Source organism: Poecilia formosa, unplaced genomic scaffold (genome assembly GCF_000485575.1).
Source record: "Poecilia formosa unplaced genomic scaffold, Poecilia_formosa-5.1.2 Scaffold14, whole genome shotgun sequence".
NCBI lineage: Eukaryota > Metazoa > Chordata > Actinopteri > Cyprinodontiformes > Poeciliidae > Poecilia > Poecilia formosa.
The window spans coordinates 3,713,160-3,732,345 of NW_006799953.1; positions in this window are offsets into that span (position 1 = coordinate 3,713,160).

Consider the following 19,186-nt stretch of genomic DNA (forward strand, 5'->3'; position numbering starts at 1 on the left):
GATTCAAAAAAAGTCAACCTGGAATGGTGTTGACATTTGTAGTGTACTACCGTATCCATTTAAACTTGAATCTCGAGGCAAGTGCTAGGCAATGGCCAAACCATAATATCCCCCATTCATTAGTGGAAAATCCCACCCTAAAACTGCACACGCTTCTGATATTTCTGTCCAAAGCATGCAGTCTTCATTTTGTTTCAACTCAATTCACTGGTTTTATCGTAAGGCTCAGACTTCGCTGTACTTCCGGTCACTCTCGACTGACCTTGACGGCTCATGGAATGTTGTAGAGCATTTTTAACCCCAGAAAATAAAAAGAGAGAGAGAGAAAGACAAAGAGAGGCTTATCACAGAGGTGCTAAATGGTTTAAAGCCAGACTATGTGCCCTTATCTCTGAGAGATACTGGCTACAGTCACAGTGACCACAAAGTTAGTCTCCGAGGCCACAAAGTGACTCGCCAACACTTTATATTTATAGTTTTGGCTCCTCTTGTTACAGGATATAAATATAAAAACGGTTCAGGTTCAGAAACGTCGACTGAACTCGTCAAGGTGACAGAAATAACACAAGTTCTCACATGAGGTCACGTTTTAGGGTGAATTTCCCTTCAAACCATCTCAGCCGCATTCATTGTTAAGTATACCAACAGTTGCAATATATATATATATATATATATATATATATATGTGTGTGTGTGTGTGTGTATGTGTGTGTGTGTGTGTGTGTGTGTGTGTGTGTCCATGGGAATACATATATATATATTTGCAATTTTCACCCATTTTGACTTTGTGTGAAAATACTAGACTGGAGACCTCAGCTGTATACGAAATATTCCTCGTGCATTTAGTCGAAACATGCTCTCACTAGCTGACGTTCGAAGACATGATTTCACTCCCTCCGCCCGCCGGCGTCTGGACGGAGCAGAACGCACACACACACCCGAGAGGGGGAGCGGGGTGGAGCCCAGACGCCCCCCTTCAGAGCGCCCGGCCGGCAGCGAGAGGCTCTGCTGTGCTTCCACGTCTCCGCAGGCCGAGCACAGAGCCGCGCTCGCTGCCGCCGGCCCATTCCTAACACTTGCCCCTGTTTTTTTATGTTAACCGACTTTTTATGGCGAGAGACAGACAGACTTGACTGACATCTGAAAGCATCTTTCAGGTTATCATATGGCTTTGCTCAAGCCCTATTGTAAAAATATTCTGAAATAATAATGGTGATAATAATGGATGGGGGTCTCTCACATATCAAATGTGGAAAGTCTAATTTTATATTTGTATTTTCAAATAATAATATTGACAAAAAAAAATATGTCTGTGAAAGGTTTCCATCCTCTACTGTGGTCCAGAAATTGATGTGTCTGTCTGGAAAAATAACTAAAAATAAACTGAATTGTTATATTACTGGTTTCCACTCTGGCGTCATATTTCTGCTTTTTTCCCAATCCAAAGAAAATGAATCCGATGCCGTCTCCACACGACGACACGAAACACGTTTGAGATGCGGCGAATCGTCACGGCTTAGAGTCTGAACCGAGTGGCATCTTGGAGCCGGACGCTCCACCGTTTGTGGGACGTTTGCTGTGTTCAGTCCAAACACAGACTTCCAGTCCACATTTCCGGTACACGCAAACACATACACACACACGCACACACACACACTGCACGTCCTGGCACCCGGGGTCGTTTGGGGTCACTCTACACGGCGAGATTAATGGAGTTTGGGGAAAGGAACAGCGTCGGAAAGCAGGAGCTGCAGTGTAATACTGCTGCCCCTCAGTGGCCTCTGCCAGCACCTGAACAGATCCTGGGAGGAGGAGGAGGAAGAAGAAGAGGAGGAGGAAGAGGAGGCTGCTTCATTCCCATTTCCTTCACATGGATCCCAGGGAGGAGTGGAAAGAATCGAAGACGTGCCAAAGTAAATGAGTTCCACAGACAAGTGCATGACGGTGAGTTTAGATCCTTACAAGTGTAGGGAGACACGCTTATAACGCTTTACCTTTGATGTGTTTGTCTTCAAGCTCTTAGTTCTGCTGTGAGCTGACGTTTTCCTCCAACGTCTCAAATTATTAGATTTTATAAATATATTTGTATACAGACTTTTCTAATAGTGTAGTTAAGTCATTTCCAAACATTAAACTCACTTAATGATAACTTCTTAATTTCAACGATTCTGGCATGCAGCCAACAGAAACCCCCAAATTAAGTTTTTGTAAAAACTTGAATATTTCACACAAGCATAAAAACAGATTTTTAATTCCGAGGAAGGTTTGATTATGTTGCAATCTAAAATATCACAATTGATATAAAAGAAGCTGGAGTGCCGTATCCAGGAGAATTCATGAAAAGTTTAGTGGAAGGAAAAAATGTTAGTCAACAGATATAACCGCAGCCTATTAAAGTATTGAAGCAGAGTCCATTCCATTTGTAAAACATGACCTGCAGCTGGAGTGTGATTCTCGAGTCGGCACAAACAAAACATATCCAGGATTTGATCTGCAACTGCTGCAGCGGGTTAAACAAACACTCCAGCTCCGCCGTGTATCATGACATTTTTACAAAACTTCATTCTCCCCCCCCCACTCTAACGAGCTTTATGGATAAGTTGATGGGATTTTCTAGAAGGACTCGGTACCAGGCGTCATTGTCAGTTTTGAAAGTAACATCAGCAGGAAGAAGCAAGAAACGCCTGAACCAGCTGTGCCGATGACCTGAAGGTCGCTGCTGAAGCAACCTGAGCCCAGATCCACAGGCTGGTCATTCATGCAAAAGGAAGTGAAGGACTGAGTGTGTATCCTGTGCAGTACATGGAGATAAACCTTAATATTTTTGACATGTCTCTATTAAAAATACATTTTTCGTTGCTCTTACATTCAACATTTCTGAGAAACTGTTCGGGTGTTCATTAGCATACTGTGTGAAGTGATGATTTCACACAATATGATTTTGTTTAATACGTTAAGAAAATAAATTCTCCATTGCATACAGAGCTTCCACGGTGGGGATCCTCCAGCACATATAAAACAGCCTTGTTTCACACGATGCTGCTGAAATTCAGCCATGGGGATTTCTAATGTGGATGCTTGTCAGGTGAGACCAACAGTCTGACAGCTTCATCACTCATTTGGACAAGGTGATCTATTTATTCTGACTGAGATCAATACTGTTCTCAGCCACGTTTTTCATGGCCGAGGCTTCACAAGTTTAGATCACACCGCTGTTGTTGGTTTTTTTTTCTTTCCTTTTCTTCTCTCCTTTGTGTAATGAGAACATTGTTGATCCAATTTGTTCTCGGGGGAGTTTTTGATTTTCTTTTCTGCTTGGCCCAGACATCCACAAGCAATCACAATGAATAAACACCCAAATTAAAGAAACGGTAAAATATCCCGCCAAAGCGCACTTGTGCAGTCCACCGCACAGAAAAACTGAGCGTGAGAAAAGCTGAGAAGGATTGCCGAGGCAGAGCTCTGTCCAGACTGTGGTCACTGTATTAGCAGCCAGACCCATCAAAGCATCGATGCCCCCGATGACTGTGTTTTTAACTTCGAAGCCTAGCTGCTTGACCTTTCCAGTCCACCTGCCTTTAATTAAGTGCTAATTAAAAGCGCCATTATGATCAGAGAGCTCAACACTCACAGGCCCTTAAACACAACGATTGGGGTCTTTGGTGGAACTCTGCGAGACAATCAGAAGTCATTATGGGAGCTAAATGTCAGCTCGTAGCGTAGAAGAGAGAGCTGTTTTAATCTGTCAAATCAAAGTTTGCTTCAAAGTAGAAATATTATTTAGGCAAAAGACCACTCTGCTGTGTAAATGTACTTTTTAAAAAAGAAAAGGTTTGCATGGGCAGATTCTCCCACAGCCGCCTGATTTTAGAAATGAAAAGATTTTTCCTCTGTTAGTAATGCATCGGCACTGTAAAACACATCATTTGGCACCTGTGGGAAAGATGTGTAAAAATCTTTGATTTTCATATTTTTTTTTGCAGTAGCTTTATCTTACACTCTTGTCATAGTTATTACTCTCCCTGCTGTCAGTAATCTACTAAACCCCATTTTGCCCATAGAGCAGCATTTAGTCTATTTATGTCACCAATCTCTGTTTGCTCCACAGTTCTGGGTTCCTTACGCTCGCTTCACTACAGCTCCTCCTGCAGGTCTGCTGTGGGTTTTATTGGAAACCGAGATGGTGGAAGGCAGATTCATGTACCAGTTCTTGCACTGAAAAAAGGAAAACAGGGAATCCGACTTAAATATATTGTGTTAACTGGTCACAAGTAATCACATTAAGTTTATCAAGAAAGTAACTTTGACAAACTTATTTCAACTACATTTGACTTTTTTTAAAAAATGTCTCTCAGTTCTATTCTTTTCAGTGTGTTTGATTTGTCTATGTGACTCAGTAGTGACAGACTTTCCACTTTCTGACTGACTACATGTTGATGTATAAGCTAATTTTATTTCAGAGTCCAAACTCTAGAAGCAACACAGGCCCACATCATCACTTTGATCCACTGCTTCAGATCAGACCCATGTAGTGTGTTTGCTGCCTAAAAACATAATTTTACTCTCGGCTGACCAAAACACACATTTACAGTAAAACTGCCAGTAGACTTTTGGATGTTTCTAGATATATATTTTTTTACTTAGTTTGATTATTAATGTGTGCGTCTTTGGTGATTTTATTTCGGTCAGTTTGGTTTGGGGTATGTAACTTTTATTTAACTTTTTTTTACATATATATATTTGTTAAAACTGTCATCATGTCGTTACAGTATAATATGAGACAGTCTGAAAAAAAAAAGTAGCCTTCTCCCTGTCTGAAGAAATGTACCACTCTCGGTCCAAAACAACCAATCAGAGCCAGGAGGAAGGTCTTACCGCTGCTAATCATGCTGGGGTACGTACATGATTGCTAATGGTGGGAAAACAACGTACTGTTTCAGTCCTTTGTTGGTGGCCATGACGACTAGCCTTAGCATTCATGGCACTCTGCTGTCGAGAAGCACCCTCCCTCAGAGGTCAAGAGGGAGGTGAGGAGCAGAGCCACTGAACTTTGATTGGAACTTTGCATCCCTTTATTTCTCTTCATACAGAAAAAGCTTATTAGCATTCCACACATCTGGTTAGCATGTAGGTAGCGTCTAAAAGCTGCAATTCTTTGCCGCAGCTCTCTAAAAGTGAATAATACGTGTAGCTTTAAATCTTTACCAGGAGTCTTGGTTAACTTGTCTGCCTTTTGTAGTTTCAAACATTTGTGCAACACTGAAACTTTTTCTTTCAAGCAGAACCCCCACATGCACATAAACTTTACCCCAGCATGTGTGCGTGTTACCGGCTCGTTGGAAGGCCTCAGCCTCGTGCCAGTGGCTCTGTGCAAATTTCCCTTGGGCCAGCTCTAACAGGCTGGATGTGACAGCAGCTCCACGGCAAACACAAACAAGTCTCCATGTGCTGAAATGTCAAAGCAAGGATGCAGCAGCATCACCAAAAGCTCCGGCCACTGAGCGGCTGCAACAAAGAAGTGGCAGATCCAAGAGACGGAGGAGGGACGGTGGCGGTGAAGGATACCTGCCCACTCTGCATATTCATCTGGTGAAGCTGTTCTGCAGGAGATCCTCATCCTGCGAGGACACCTCAGGGCCACTCGGCATCTATTAAAGGTAATTAAGAGCCGGTCTGAAATGCTGGCACGTTTAATTGCCAATTACAGTTCGCTTAGGTATAGGCGGAAATGACAGCTATTTATGTAGTACATCAGTCTAAATAATCAACCTGTGTTTATACCTTGAAAATGAGGAACGGAATGAAAGGTTGAGGAGCAGCCATGATCCCGCCGGCTTTGTAGGAATTCAAGAGCAATAATGAGCAACGTTCAGTGGATGTGCACTTAATTTTATGTGCATCACTAAATTATCTCTCCGCACAGCTATGTAATGGTTGCTCCTCTTTTGGAGCGGAAAATTTTTTTGACAGTGCTGTGTAATAGAGTCAATAGTTGATGGGAAGACTGTTGTGGATGGGGAGATGAGGCACTCAGGTGGCTGCTTCCTGCCAGACTCCGGGCCTAATGTAGCCCTTGGCATGGAAATTGACGTGACATTGATGGGCACTCTCCTGCCAGCGGAGAGTGCAGCGCCTGCACAGCCTTCCAATGCACTAATAATTGCTGATTAAAAACTAGTTAAGAGCCCATGAAAACTCAAATGTGCATTAACCAAATGACCTTCTGGGAATAGCAAATAGTCTGCAGCCGTGAACGCAGATGGAATCGCGTGCGAGGAACTGCCTCCTGGATTGTTTAAGGAACAAACAGGCGCATCTTTCTCAGGTGCGGCGCAGGGAGTGTTTTTCTAGGTAGGGAGCCGTTCACGGCGCTAATATTCTTTGTGTTGCTAATGGAAAATACTAACTGCTCAGCAATTAACATCATGTTGATGGTGGCAACATTTGACTCATTGCCAGAGGATGTTTTAGCCACCATAGGGCTTGTGAGTGGCCATCCTCAGCAATAACCATCAAGCCATAAATGTGCAAGCATCTTGGAAACACTCCCACAACTTCTTAGATTGTCATTTTAAATTCCTACTTTTCTAACTTCATGTTGCAGCTAGCTGTGCTGCAGTGCTTGCACAAGCTTACACTCGATTATAAACAACTAGCTCCATCTGAGTTTCACTTTTTTTTTTTGTCTTCCCCTGTGGCACTACCAGGGCTGGACAATAAATCAATAATATTATAAATTGCAATAGATACATGATCAGTATCAATAGATAATACGTCTGATAGAATTTTCAATAAATTCACCGAACTGCGATCCAGAGCCGCACAGGATTCTGGTTTTAGCCACTCAACCTCTCACAGCCTGCTAAGTAAAGGTGGCGGCATCAACTAACTCTCTCTTTAGTTACCTAGCAACAGCATCTTAAGTAACTTGCGCAGCAGCGGTTTAAAGTATTGTCACCAAAGACGGATACTGATGGAGATAAATGTTGAACAATCCTGAAGGGAAAAAAAAGCTGAGTGTATGAGAAGTCGCATCCGTCTCACATATATAATCACCAACAAGCCTAAAATGACTTCTTAAAAAAAAAAAAATCTTCAATATATTGGGGATAAATTTGTACAGAGCATCATCATCCAAAATACCAGGAACATTTTTAAGGATTAAATCATGCAGATGAATTGTGAATTAAATCGAATTAGCTGCAGATGACACACAACACACACGCACACACACACACACACACACAAACAAAAAAAATAACATAAATTAAAGATTTCGTGTAACCGATATCAACATAATTGTCAGATTACTTCATGAAATATAATTTCTAATGCAATTGTTATCTTTCATTATAAAACGCCGAAGGATATTATATCTGTAATCTCATTACTTTGGTATGTTTCATTATCCTCTAGAATAAATGATGCTAATTAGGACTTAATGTGAGGTCAAGGATCAGTAAATTGGCATTCTGCTTGCTTTTGACAGCATCTGTCACCTCATTAACACTCCGTTGCTCCTTTTCAGTGTGTGACAGATGAGTTTAATGTAAATAGATTCATTTAAAGAAAGAAAATCATTATCTCAAGCAGTCGGTTTCCCCTCTTTCAGAGGCGTCTCGATCTCCTTTCCGTGCGCGTTTGAAAGAACACGGCCGCCTCGACGACGGGCCGCGTGAAGAGCAGAGCAGCTCACGAGCGAGCCGACTCAGAAAATGCTCGTATTGTGGCCCTGTTTTTCTCCAGTGTCATGCTCCAGATGAAGCATTACGTGATTACAAAAGCCATCAGTTTTGGCCGAGATCACAGAGGATGCAGCTGTCTGTTCATTGTTCATCATTATTGTCTTCATGGATCTGATGATGCTCCGCAATCAATAGTTGCCTCCGAGTGAAACCAGGGAGCAACAGACTGTAGAGGCAGGTTGGATCGACAATTATCACCGGAGGACGGAGCTGAAATATAAAGTAAATGGCAGGGGAGAAGAGAAAAAGTAATGGTGTTGATGGGATCATTATTGCTGGATTACCTATGATTACCTGGCCGAGCGTGCTCCTCTACTTGGGGAGAGGGGGGAATATACGCCTCAGAAGACGGGGGAGGTCTTCAGACATTTTTAAAGGTCTCTCTAAAACTATTAATTGTAAATAATTATCAGCAGCACGTGATTTTAATGTCGGAGCCTCTGTTGGCATAACATCATAACAAGATGAGTAGTTATCTCCATCTGAATTATCATTCCAGGTTTTTTTTTTACTCTTTTGATTAAATAAACACATATTTGCAGTGCCTTAAAACATTTTAATTTTTTCACATTTTGTCACAGCAAAGGTCAATTAATTTGATTGGGATTTTGATTGATAGAACAAAGTAGTGGATCATTTGGCGGTGAAGCAACTGGTTAAGTCGCAATCGGGGGTCACTTCCCCATTACCTAGCAACCCAAGCGGAGCTTTGCTCATTTCATTATTCCAAAACTAGAATTTTTGGTCAGCTGGTTTTATCGCTGTACAATGGCTGATGGAAAAGACAAGTGTTTTATTGTTGGCTACAATGAACAACATGTGTCCAAATGTACATTCTACCGGTCAAAGAACAGAGCTGTGTGGCTTCATTTTATTTTTAAACTGTTTCCATCATTGTTTTTTTTTTTTTGCACATTTTGAAGAATCGCATTAGAAAAGGTCGATGTAAAAGGCAAAATACAAAATAAAATAAATAAATAAATAAATAAACTCGCATGAGGTGTTCTTTGGGTTTTTCTGAACATTGTTAGAGCTAAAGAGAAGATGGAAACACATTTTCTGAATATGTTTTCTGAAAAATTTCAAAGTCCAAATCCCCACCTCTCCATATAGCCTGGATTGGCCGGTAAGAGACACTCAAGCCTGGAATGGCAGTGGGAGAACGTTTCCATTCACTGGTGGATCTGTTATCAGTGTCCCAACCACATTACTAAGGAAAATTGTAGTTTGCATGAGTTGCTTCACAATGGCCTCTTTTGAAGCCTAACTTCCTGCAGTACTCAGCAGGAACTGCCAACAGGAAAGTTTTGTAGCTCACAGTCCTGTCGTAACTTGTTCTTAACTGATAGTTGTTACAGTTTAGAGAGCAAAACTTTGGAAATGGAAAATAGCTCAAACTCATTCCTTAAACATTTCAAATCTTTCCATAGCTTCTGCTTTGGATTAAAGTCTGGACTTTGACTAGGTCATTCTAATCCATAAATATGATCTGATCTAATCTGTTCCTCTGTAACCCTGGCAGCATGTTTAAGATTGATGATGAACCTTCTCATGGCCTCCAGCCTCTAACAAGACTTTCTTCCTGTTTTTTTTGTTTGTTTTTTGCTCCGTTTATTGTCCATCGACTCCTTGATCCTATGGGAACAAAAACATCCCCACAGCATGATGCTGCCATCACCTTAATCTGACCAGTGCCCATTTCTTTAGTGTGTTTGCCGTGCCCCTAAATTTAGTCAAACTGCAAGCGCTTTCTTCAACAAAGGGTTTCTTCTTGCCACTCCAACGTAAACACTAGATGAGTACGAGTTACACAGTTTCTCCACAGAAACCGTGATTCTATTGGCTGCTTCGTGTCTCTTTTTGTGATGTCTGAGAAGAATACAGCCGGACCCTAAATGTTGGAGATGTAAGAACCTTGTTCTGAAGCTCAGGTAGCGCTACAGTTCCTTTGTCATACTCCGAGGTAAAAATGGAGATGAGTTTTGCAGCCATCATGCGGCACTTGGAGCATTTAGATGGCTCCCGTAAGAGAAATGGCCTCAAAATGTCTTGCACCTCTGATGTCCTGAGCAATCAGCCACATCACAGTGCGGTGTGTTCCAGCTGTGATGTGGTACCATCAAAAAAAAAAAGAGAGAGAGAGATGAAGAAAAAGGAAAAAAAGCTTTTACTTTTATATCACAAATGCAGTGTTTCTACTCCCAAAGTTGCTGCAAACACTAATGAGAGCTGGAGCCCACCACGCAGGAGTAGGAGGAAAAGCATTTTCAGTGGTTAACGCTGCCATGCATAGGTTTGTAATCAGATAACACTGATTTCTGTGAAATCTCAAGCAATTTGTCTCAGTGGGAAATCACAGGCGAGGTCAAGCTCAAGGGCGCCTTTGTATCTCATCGGAAAACTTGGTTACCAGCAGAGTAATGCAATAGCACATCAAGTGCACAATGTAAACGTGGGAATAAAGAGACAATCGGATTTAGTTCCACCTTAATGGAAGGAAAACTGACATATTATAAAGTAAATTCAAGTCATAGTCGCAACCTTTATTTATTTTTTTCCCCTCTTTTTGTTGTCTATTTTCCTTCATCTGTATGTGTGTGTGTGTGTGTGTCGGCTTCTGCTTTTAGGCAACACATACCCTTATCAATCTCTGCACAATAACAGAAAACAATTTGCTAATGTTTTGAAAATAGCTTTCCCATTCCTTGCTCCAGCACGGAGAGATGTATGCACAATTTCATAAACACAATCAGCGTGCTGAATGGCGGCACTGATATTCTGAAAGAGAGAGGGAAAAAAAAGAAGAAAAAATCTCATTATTGTTCCCGAGCTATGGAAAGGCAGTCAATGGCCCATATCGCACCAAATGCCCCCCCTCCTCCTCCTCATCCCTCCCTCTCGGTGGAAGCCCACCAGCACACAAAGCTTAATTCCACCTAGCAGCAACACAATATGCTGCAGCTTGTTGACACAATGTGCGAGCTGATCAAAAAGAAGCGCAGCAACAGGACGGCGACACTTGCTGCTGCTGGGAGGCCGGTGCCGGTGTCCTGTCGTTCAGATCATGCGGATCCAGCCCGGAATAAGCCGCCTTGTTCTATATATCCTGAAATGCCTGGTGGAGTCTGGACCGGGCATGTCTGACTGAGCTGACAGGAGCTGGATGTGGTTAGAGCATCAGAGATAGCGCACGTCAAAGCATATTTGGTGCAGGATTCAAATATGGACCTCGTATCTGAGCGAGTGTTATGTTAATGTTGACTAGAAAGATTACACGATTAAAAAAAGTAGTTTACTGCATTCGAAAACAAATGTTTGCATACTGTCTGACATTAAATCAGACTAAACTTTTCCGGTTTATCTCAGAATGACTAAAATGAGTTATTTTTGCTAAAACCCAGAATAAATTACTCATCTCTTTGGATGTTTTACTATTTCTATTGCTTTTACAAATCAGGCCTGAGCGGCCAAATAAAATGAACAAAAAACAAACTTTAAAGCAAAAACTGATTTCTTCAAAATAGTGTAAATTCAATCACTTCACCTCTGTGTCGAGTAAAGTACTAAAAAAACGGCAATGTACATTTCAATCCAGTGTACGCAAACATCTGGTCTGAACTTTATGCAGCACTACTTTTAATACTTAAGTCAAGCAATTAAAATTGTGAAAGTAACTAATAAAATAATCCAGCTGCTGTTCATAGATTGATACTCGCAAAATATTGAGTTCTGAAACAATCTGATCAAGAAAAACAAACATTTATATTTGTGAAATGTTACAGGGAAAATACCCGTGAAAAATTTAGCAAAGCAGAACATATTTTTGTACAAATTTACACATATCAGCGTGGCTGAACAGTGCTGGTTTATTGCAACCGATTTTAAAAAGATTTATATTTGATGATGAACTGACAGTTTCTTAGGAGGAAGAATGAGGAATCTGAGAGGAACACCCGCTGGTGTCGTCTCCTGATGTGTTAGCATCAGAAGACGGTCTTCTCCTGCATGTAAAGAATATGCGAACATCCGTTTGCACAAACGACAAACTTGTACTCTGTGAACAATGCGCAGTGGGAGCCACCATGCACTCGATTTTATTCTGCACCCTGCGCTTTTTACACTCTGCTCTGTCCCATTGCTCTCGCCTCGTTTCAACGCTTCCGCCTCGGCGCTCTCTCGGTGAGCGCGCTCAGTGTGGGCTCGGTGTTTGAACTTTGGGGTGAACGCAGGGACCACGACCCGTGACGTACTCTCGGAACAGACGCAAACTTCAGCAGGTACTTCTGGCTGACATTTGATGATTCAAGGTTTATGCTGATCATCACAGATCACTGAATGTCAGGGCCCGTCTGGTCAGAGCTGATATATTCATCACGGGAGAAGGAGAAGGCACAGTCGGGGTGATACGCTGCCTCTGGTTTCTGTGCGTGTCTGGAATGAACAGCAGTGGAAGGACTCGCTGAGAAGTGTGTGTGTGTGTGTGGGTGGGTGGGAGGGAGTTGCAGCAGAAAAATGGCTCTGTGAAACAGCTCTCAATCAGAGCAGCTGAGAAAGGTCATACATCACCTTTCTGCTGAAAAGCAAAGCAGAGCCAACATCAGCGAGAGCAAAAATTGCAGAAGAAATTGTAGTAAAGACGATCGCTGATCGTAAAAAGTAAGCATATTTAATATTGTAGATTTTATCCGACCGACATGCCACGTAGTTTTAGCTTAGGAGAAAGTAAAAGTACTTTTTTTTACTTGAGCTGTGCATTGAAAGTTTGGAACACATTCAAAATTATGCAATTTAATGGCACCAATGTGACGGTACGGTCATGTTCTGTCTAGAAAATTCCCACTAAAACCATTGGAGAAACCTTCAGAAATGAACACGCAGTGTTTACTGAAGATATGACATGGTTTTAAAACGTTTCAGATATGAAAATATTTAAAGTGCTGCATCCGTCCCTTTTACTCTCATCTGTGATGGCCGTAGAGAACATCGGAGAACATTCGTGAACAAACAGCATCATGAAGACCAAGGAACACAGGAGAACGAAGGGTAAAGATTGGAAGTAGGGTTACGGAGCATGATGTGGAGCTTTTTAAAGCAGATTTAGGTTATGAAATAATATCCTTATTTTGTTACAGGCGCTCCCATGGTGACTATGGAGGAGCTGCAGAGAGGAAGTATTATTTAGAGGGTTTGGAGAAGATCCTCTTGTAAGATGAGATCAAAATGTAACATGTCCGCCTGCATGCAAAACACTGCTGTGTACTCTGAAAACACCGCCCACACCAGAACACAGGGTGGTGGCAGCATTATGCAGTGGGAATGCTTTTCTTCAGAAGGATAGGATGCATGGAGCTAAATACAGAGCAGTCCTGGAAGTTACATTTATTTAGATGTATTAACTTCAGTAATATTTAGGGAAATGTTACCTTTAGGGGTGTTTTTATCATGCTGTACTTTTTACTTTCTCTCGAGTAATTTCATTATTTCATCATTTCACTGCTCTTACTTGAGTAAAATTTTTGTGACTTTACAGAATGAAGAACAAACGCGTTTTAGCCAAAACGTCACCAGACGCAGACACACTCCTGCTGTTTGCTTTGTTGTTAAAATTTCTTAAATGTTAAAAGAAATTGATTTTGCCTTTATATATATATATATATATATATATATATATATATATATATATATATATATAATTTTTGCCTCATTTTATTATTTTGTAATTATATTACATATATAAATTATTTTTATGTTGGTCCTTAAATTACCAAAAATTCCACATAACTTTATATTTTGGTCCATCCTGATGACATAATATTAAAATACTAAATAACTGATGTTTTGATGGCCTTTTTACCAGACACGTTTTTTTTCACTCAAGTCATTTCTTGCCAGCTAAGTTGTTACTTTTACTCTAGTGAAAATATGTTGAAGCAGTGCTGCTCTTTAGAACTGTTGTGCACTCTGCCCGCCTCTGTTCCAAGTTGGCTTCTAGTTTTCCTAAAATCCCACTAAAGTGATTCATGCTGGTGTTGTGACACGTGCAAAACTTTAACGGCAGCATGTAAAACTTCATCCAAGTAATAAACAGGGGAACTTTTGTAAACTTTACCATCCATTTTTCATTTTTATACGCCACTGTTTTCTCTCATCGTAACTTACTTTTAGCTGAAAGGGTCACCCTGAGCTCAGCCCCGGAGTGAGGACTCTGCCATCTTGTTCCGAATCTCCTCAGACAAATTGTTGATTCAGAGATCAAACCTTTTACCGACCTTCCCACACTGGACAATTTCTCGGAGCGTGAGTGCGTCAAGCCTCATGTGGCCTCGGTGAAGTGCACAGCAATCAAGGTGAATTTGAGGGGGTGACGGTAAACACCAGTTCAGTTGTACGGAACGAGTGGGAAATGTGTGTGTACACACACGCGTGGATGTGGTAAAGGGGAGAACAAAATACGCGTCCAGGGTCAATGCAGCACTCAGACGTCTTGCAAACTTAACTCCCGTCACCAGTTCTGTACTGTAGCACAGTAAAGGCGCCATCGATGTGTTTATATTGGTTAGAGGCAAAAAAAAAAAAAAAACGACGAGGAAAAGCGGGTAAAATTTATACTCAGCTAGTAGTTAAATCACAGACTAAAAAAAAAAAATCAGATTCTGATTCAACACTGTTTCCTGTTTTAAACAATTTTACTAAGTCAAACTGGAAACCGATGGAAAGATTTTATAATTCAAAATTATTTGAACTGTGCTCATATTTTCTCACACCCTAAATTGTGATTCGGTGTGTTATTAAATCATTGTCCAGCAGGGGGAGACTGTGCCAAACTACCCGATATGATCCAGCAGCAAAACATTATGAATACTAATATTCTCTCTAGAAGTTGTCCTTGTTTGAACAAACATTGAATAAAAGCATAAAAATATTGGATGTTTTATTATCCCATTTTCTTTTTTTTCTTTTTACATTGAGTTGCCATTCTTCCACTTCAGATTTTCTGCAGGACCCAAATCTCTAAATTAGGCTGAAAACAAAACAAAGTTCTGACTGAAATTTCAGTGCCGAATTATGTTCGATCTAATTTACTGGCTAGTGGTGAAATAATTTTTGTTCTGAAGCGATAACTTTTACCCAAATGATTAGAACAGGCAGTTTTAAATCTTGAACCACAAGGGGGAGTCCTTGCCCAATAATTAGACCATCATGACCTCATAAGATGACAAAGCGCTTTGGAGAAGCTACACTACGAACTCCGTTCAGGTTCGTCCAATAATTTGCGTCTCACTAACACCATCTTCCTCGTACAACACTGACCCAAAAAAATTAGAGGAAAAACAAATAAAACGGGGAGCATTTCAGATTGGATAAATGTTGGAGCTGAGATGCTAATTTGTCTACAGAATCGGGTTGTAATGAAGGACGAATCTGAATTCAGCATCTGTCTTTTCTAACTGTGAAAAGGGGCGCAGGGGTAAAACGCGTCTCAGTCCTCGTCACAGGTTCGAGTCCCGACCCGATGGCCCAAATGCCGCATATTTCCCTCCTCTCACAACCCGCCTCCCTGTCTGACTACTATCAAACAAAGACCACAAGAACCAGAAAAATATTTTCAAAACAAGTATTGATACGCTGAACACCACATTTAAAGGCAGAATGACATTGTTGTTCCTCTTTAAATTGAATGTGTGGACAGATGAACAGAATCAGAGATTTTTTTGCATATTTGAATCATTTTGTTCTCTAATGAGAAGAGGAACAAATGAGATGGATCCAACATATGAACAAGAGTTATACCAGACTGAACTTTAGGCTGTTGGAGCAACTTCTAAATAATATAGCAGCCCCTGTTTTACCCCCCTGTAGCAGAACAGTTTATGACTTTGATCTACCCCAAGCTTTCCTTCCTTTATTGTGTTAGAGGCTTACAATAAAGACGAGAACAGAAATAGCTCCAGGCTGAGCCAATGAGTTGTGAAATACATCTGATATTTTTTTTTTGCTTTTTACCAGATGATGAATGTCACGAAAACATGTAAAATATTTCCTCCCCGGCAAAGCCCCCAAAGTTATGAAACACTCTCTTCTGGTTAGCCTTTCAGAACTCTTTTTCACTTCATGCAAGCTGCAACATGTAACTTTTATAAACAATGTCATTTCCGTATTTGTGACTCGATTGTGACAGTACAGTATGAGATACCTGTGAACAACAAACTAAAGTTGAGCTTCTTTGCTTCCTCTGTGGTCCTCCCCCATCTGCAGAAATATATCGTTCCCTGTTAGAAACAACCAATCAGAGCCTGGAGGGTCTTAACGCTGTCAATCATGCATGTGTACCACACTGCTCACACTCATCCCCTTGCTGTCTGATAGGCTCCAGGTAAAGCCTGATTAACCTGTCATGAATGTTCAGGCTAGTTAGCATGGCCACTGGTGACAGTGGATAAACGGCTTTACTGTAATTGTAAGATGTTTCTCTGCCATTAGCACATTGAGCAGAAAATATAGAAGTATGATTGGCAGCGCTAAGGCCTTCCTCCTGGCTCTGATTGGTTGTTTCTGACAGGAAGTGGTGCAGTTCTGCAAATGGACAAGCTCCATTTTTTCACAGATCATCTGACTTATGCTATACTCTCACAACACGGTGACAGTTATCAAATATGTAAAAACCATATTGTTTGTAAAAGTTACATTCTGCAGCTTTAATCCTAATATTGCCTTTTTACTTTAAAATAAAAATATTCCTGAAAGAAAGCCATAATTGGATTTTCATACTACAAAGCGAACATGTGTCAAAAAAACTTAGTAGGAAATACTGTAAATGATTGTTTTATAGTCAACGTACGCAAAGATTGTCAGGCATATGGAAACTAAATTTGTACAAAAACAGGATTGTCCCAGAAACCTGAAAATACAGAACTTGAGGTTCTGCAGATAAAATGATCATGATTTTTACACAAAATGAACTAACCTGGGAGGGGTCCATATATCAGATTTAAAATATAACACATCCCATATGTTCGCCTTTTCAAAAAGAAGCCAAACAATTCATTCATTTTTAAGCTTTTGTGAGAAATTTCTTTTCTTCCTCCTGAAGAGAGTTTCAGCCCACTCCCTTTAAAAGAGCTTGCTGTATTTGGCCAAGTTTAATGAATGGATAAACCGTCTGCTTTTGACCAAGAAAAAAAAAAAAGCTTTTACATTAAAATAAAAGCATATTTATACCATTGGATAGCATTCCAGTTACTTAATCCGGTTTTAAACTTCTGACACTAATTAGTAGTAAACACTACATTTCCTATTTTTATTTGTAAATCAACTGGAAACCCATGTATAATTTTGTTGGTCTATCACACAAAACACATTTTAACAAAACATATCTTCCTAAAATGTTTACTGCTGAATCCTGAGTCAAATATCACAGCACTACATTTGCACGTCGTCTTAAATGCACTTTTCAAAGGCACACATTCAGCACAACAGCGTAGGTTTCCAACAGGAGATTGTCATTTTATTGTAATTTTTTTTTTTTTGCAGATAAAATAATTTTTAACTGATGCAATTGTTAAAATGATGCAGTTTCACACAATCGGTGAGTCTATATGCCTTTCTAATCAGAGCTGTAGATGTTAATTCGATTCAGAAGAAGTGATCCAGTGTGGTGCCAAGAACAGAAATGACAAAACAGATTCATCATCAAAATTTGACATTTTAATGGAAACTAAAACAGTGAACACAGGATTTATTTATTTATTTTTTTTTTAAATTGACTATTACATTGTTCGGAATTTGAGGGTTATTATCATGCTTTTAAAAAAAAGGTGACACTTGTTAAATTCAAAATAAAAGAAATTAAATAATCAGACTGTTCATTTAAAAACAGAAATGCCAACTTGTAAGACATTTAAGAAAAAAAAATGCTGTTGCCTTCAGGGGCACAAAGACGGAGCAGGGGAAAAAAAACAAAACAACGTGAGAGGAGGGGACAAAAAATAAAAAGCAAATGAAACATCCAGCCTGCGTCTCCCTCTGTGACTGAATCCTCATTTGCTCACTTTACTTGGAATCTGAAACTCTTTGCTTTGCTCTGAATTTAAAAAAAAAAACCCTCCAAAATTAAAAAATAACAAAAAAAAAAATAAAAATACATGTATGAGAAAATGACATCATAAAATAGGGACAATTTTAATCAGAGTACAAACACCATGTTCCGTCTTTCCCATTACAGATGACCAATAGGGGAGAAGGGGAAAAAAAAAAAAAAAAGCAGCACTTTCGGTAGTTGTTTTCCCCTTTAAGAGTTCTCGCTCACACTCAGTATAACAATGTTCTCAAAGTGACATTCAGCTGCTACACAAGTGATTTTTGTTCACATATGAAAAGAAAAGGAAAAAGAAAAACTCTCTGAACTCAGCAGGTCGTCAGGAAGCTGGCTCTGACATCATCCGCTACACCCGCCCCCCTCCCCACCCTTCTCTTCTCGCTCAATATCCAAGTAGTGTGTACCTTTGGCAAAAGCAGATCCAGAGATCCAGAACTGCACATTAGCCTCTTAAACAAAAAAAACAAAAAAATGAAAATTGAGATTAACGGCATCACGAATCAAAAATATATCACAAGAAACTCTAGATGCAGTGTATTTCAACGCTCCGCATTCCGTCACAATGCGTTTGGACAAACCAATAAAAGCAACGAAAGTAGAAAGTCTGCTGGGAAACGCAGCTTTCACATTGGTGCTAGAAGGGGGCAGCAACGGGATACATCAGCCTCAAAACTACTAAAAAAAAAACATCTAAAAAGATGAAACGTCTCGATTCCGTTTGATTTACTTGTTTCAGTCTCATCCTAACTGCGCATCTACGGATAAGTCAGGTTACAACTCAGAGAAAAATAAACATCTTCAAAAACATGTTAAAATATTAACTTGTTAAAATGAGTCCAAATGAATCATTAATTTGATAAGAGATCTGGTACACATCAGCAGGCAGCAATATGTCACCATTCGCAGTGATTTTGGCTTCAAGTTGCAGAAATTTGAATATAAGCCACGAAACATTAAAAAAAAAAAAAAAAAGCAAGAATAAATGCTCAATCAGCTGTGGCCATGTTGGAGAAATAAAGATATTAGCCAGAAGAAAACTGTAACAAAAAGTTGCACTTGGAAAAAAAAATGGCACAGATATATGCTGGAAGCAGAATTTAAACAATCAAAATTGCTGTAGTTTTTCTCTTCCCTCCCCAGACCTTCCCCTCACACAGGCACCTGAACAAAATACACCCAAGGGAAGGAGGGGGGACTTTTTTTTTTTTTTAATATAAGAGAAACTTGCATATAATAGGAAGAACTTGCAGCTCACACACACCAACCATCCAACATCAAGCCACTCAGCCTGGAAACCTGCATCAGCATCCTAGAGGTGATTGCACATCCTGAGGGGGAGGGAAGG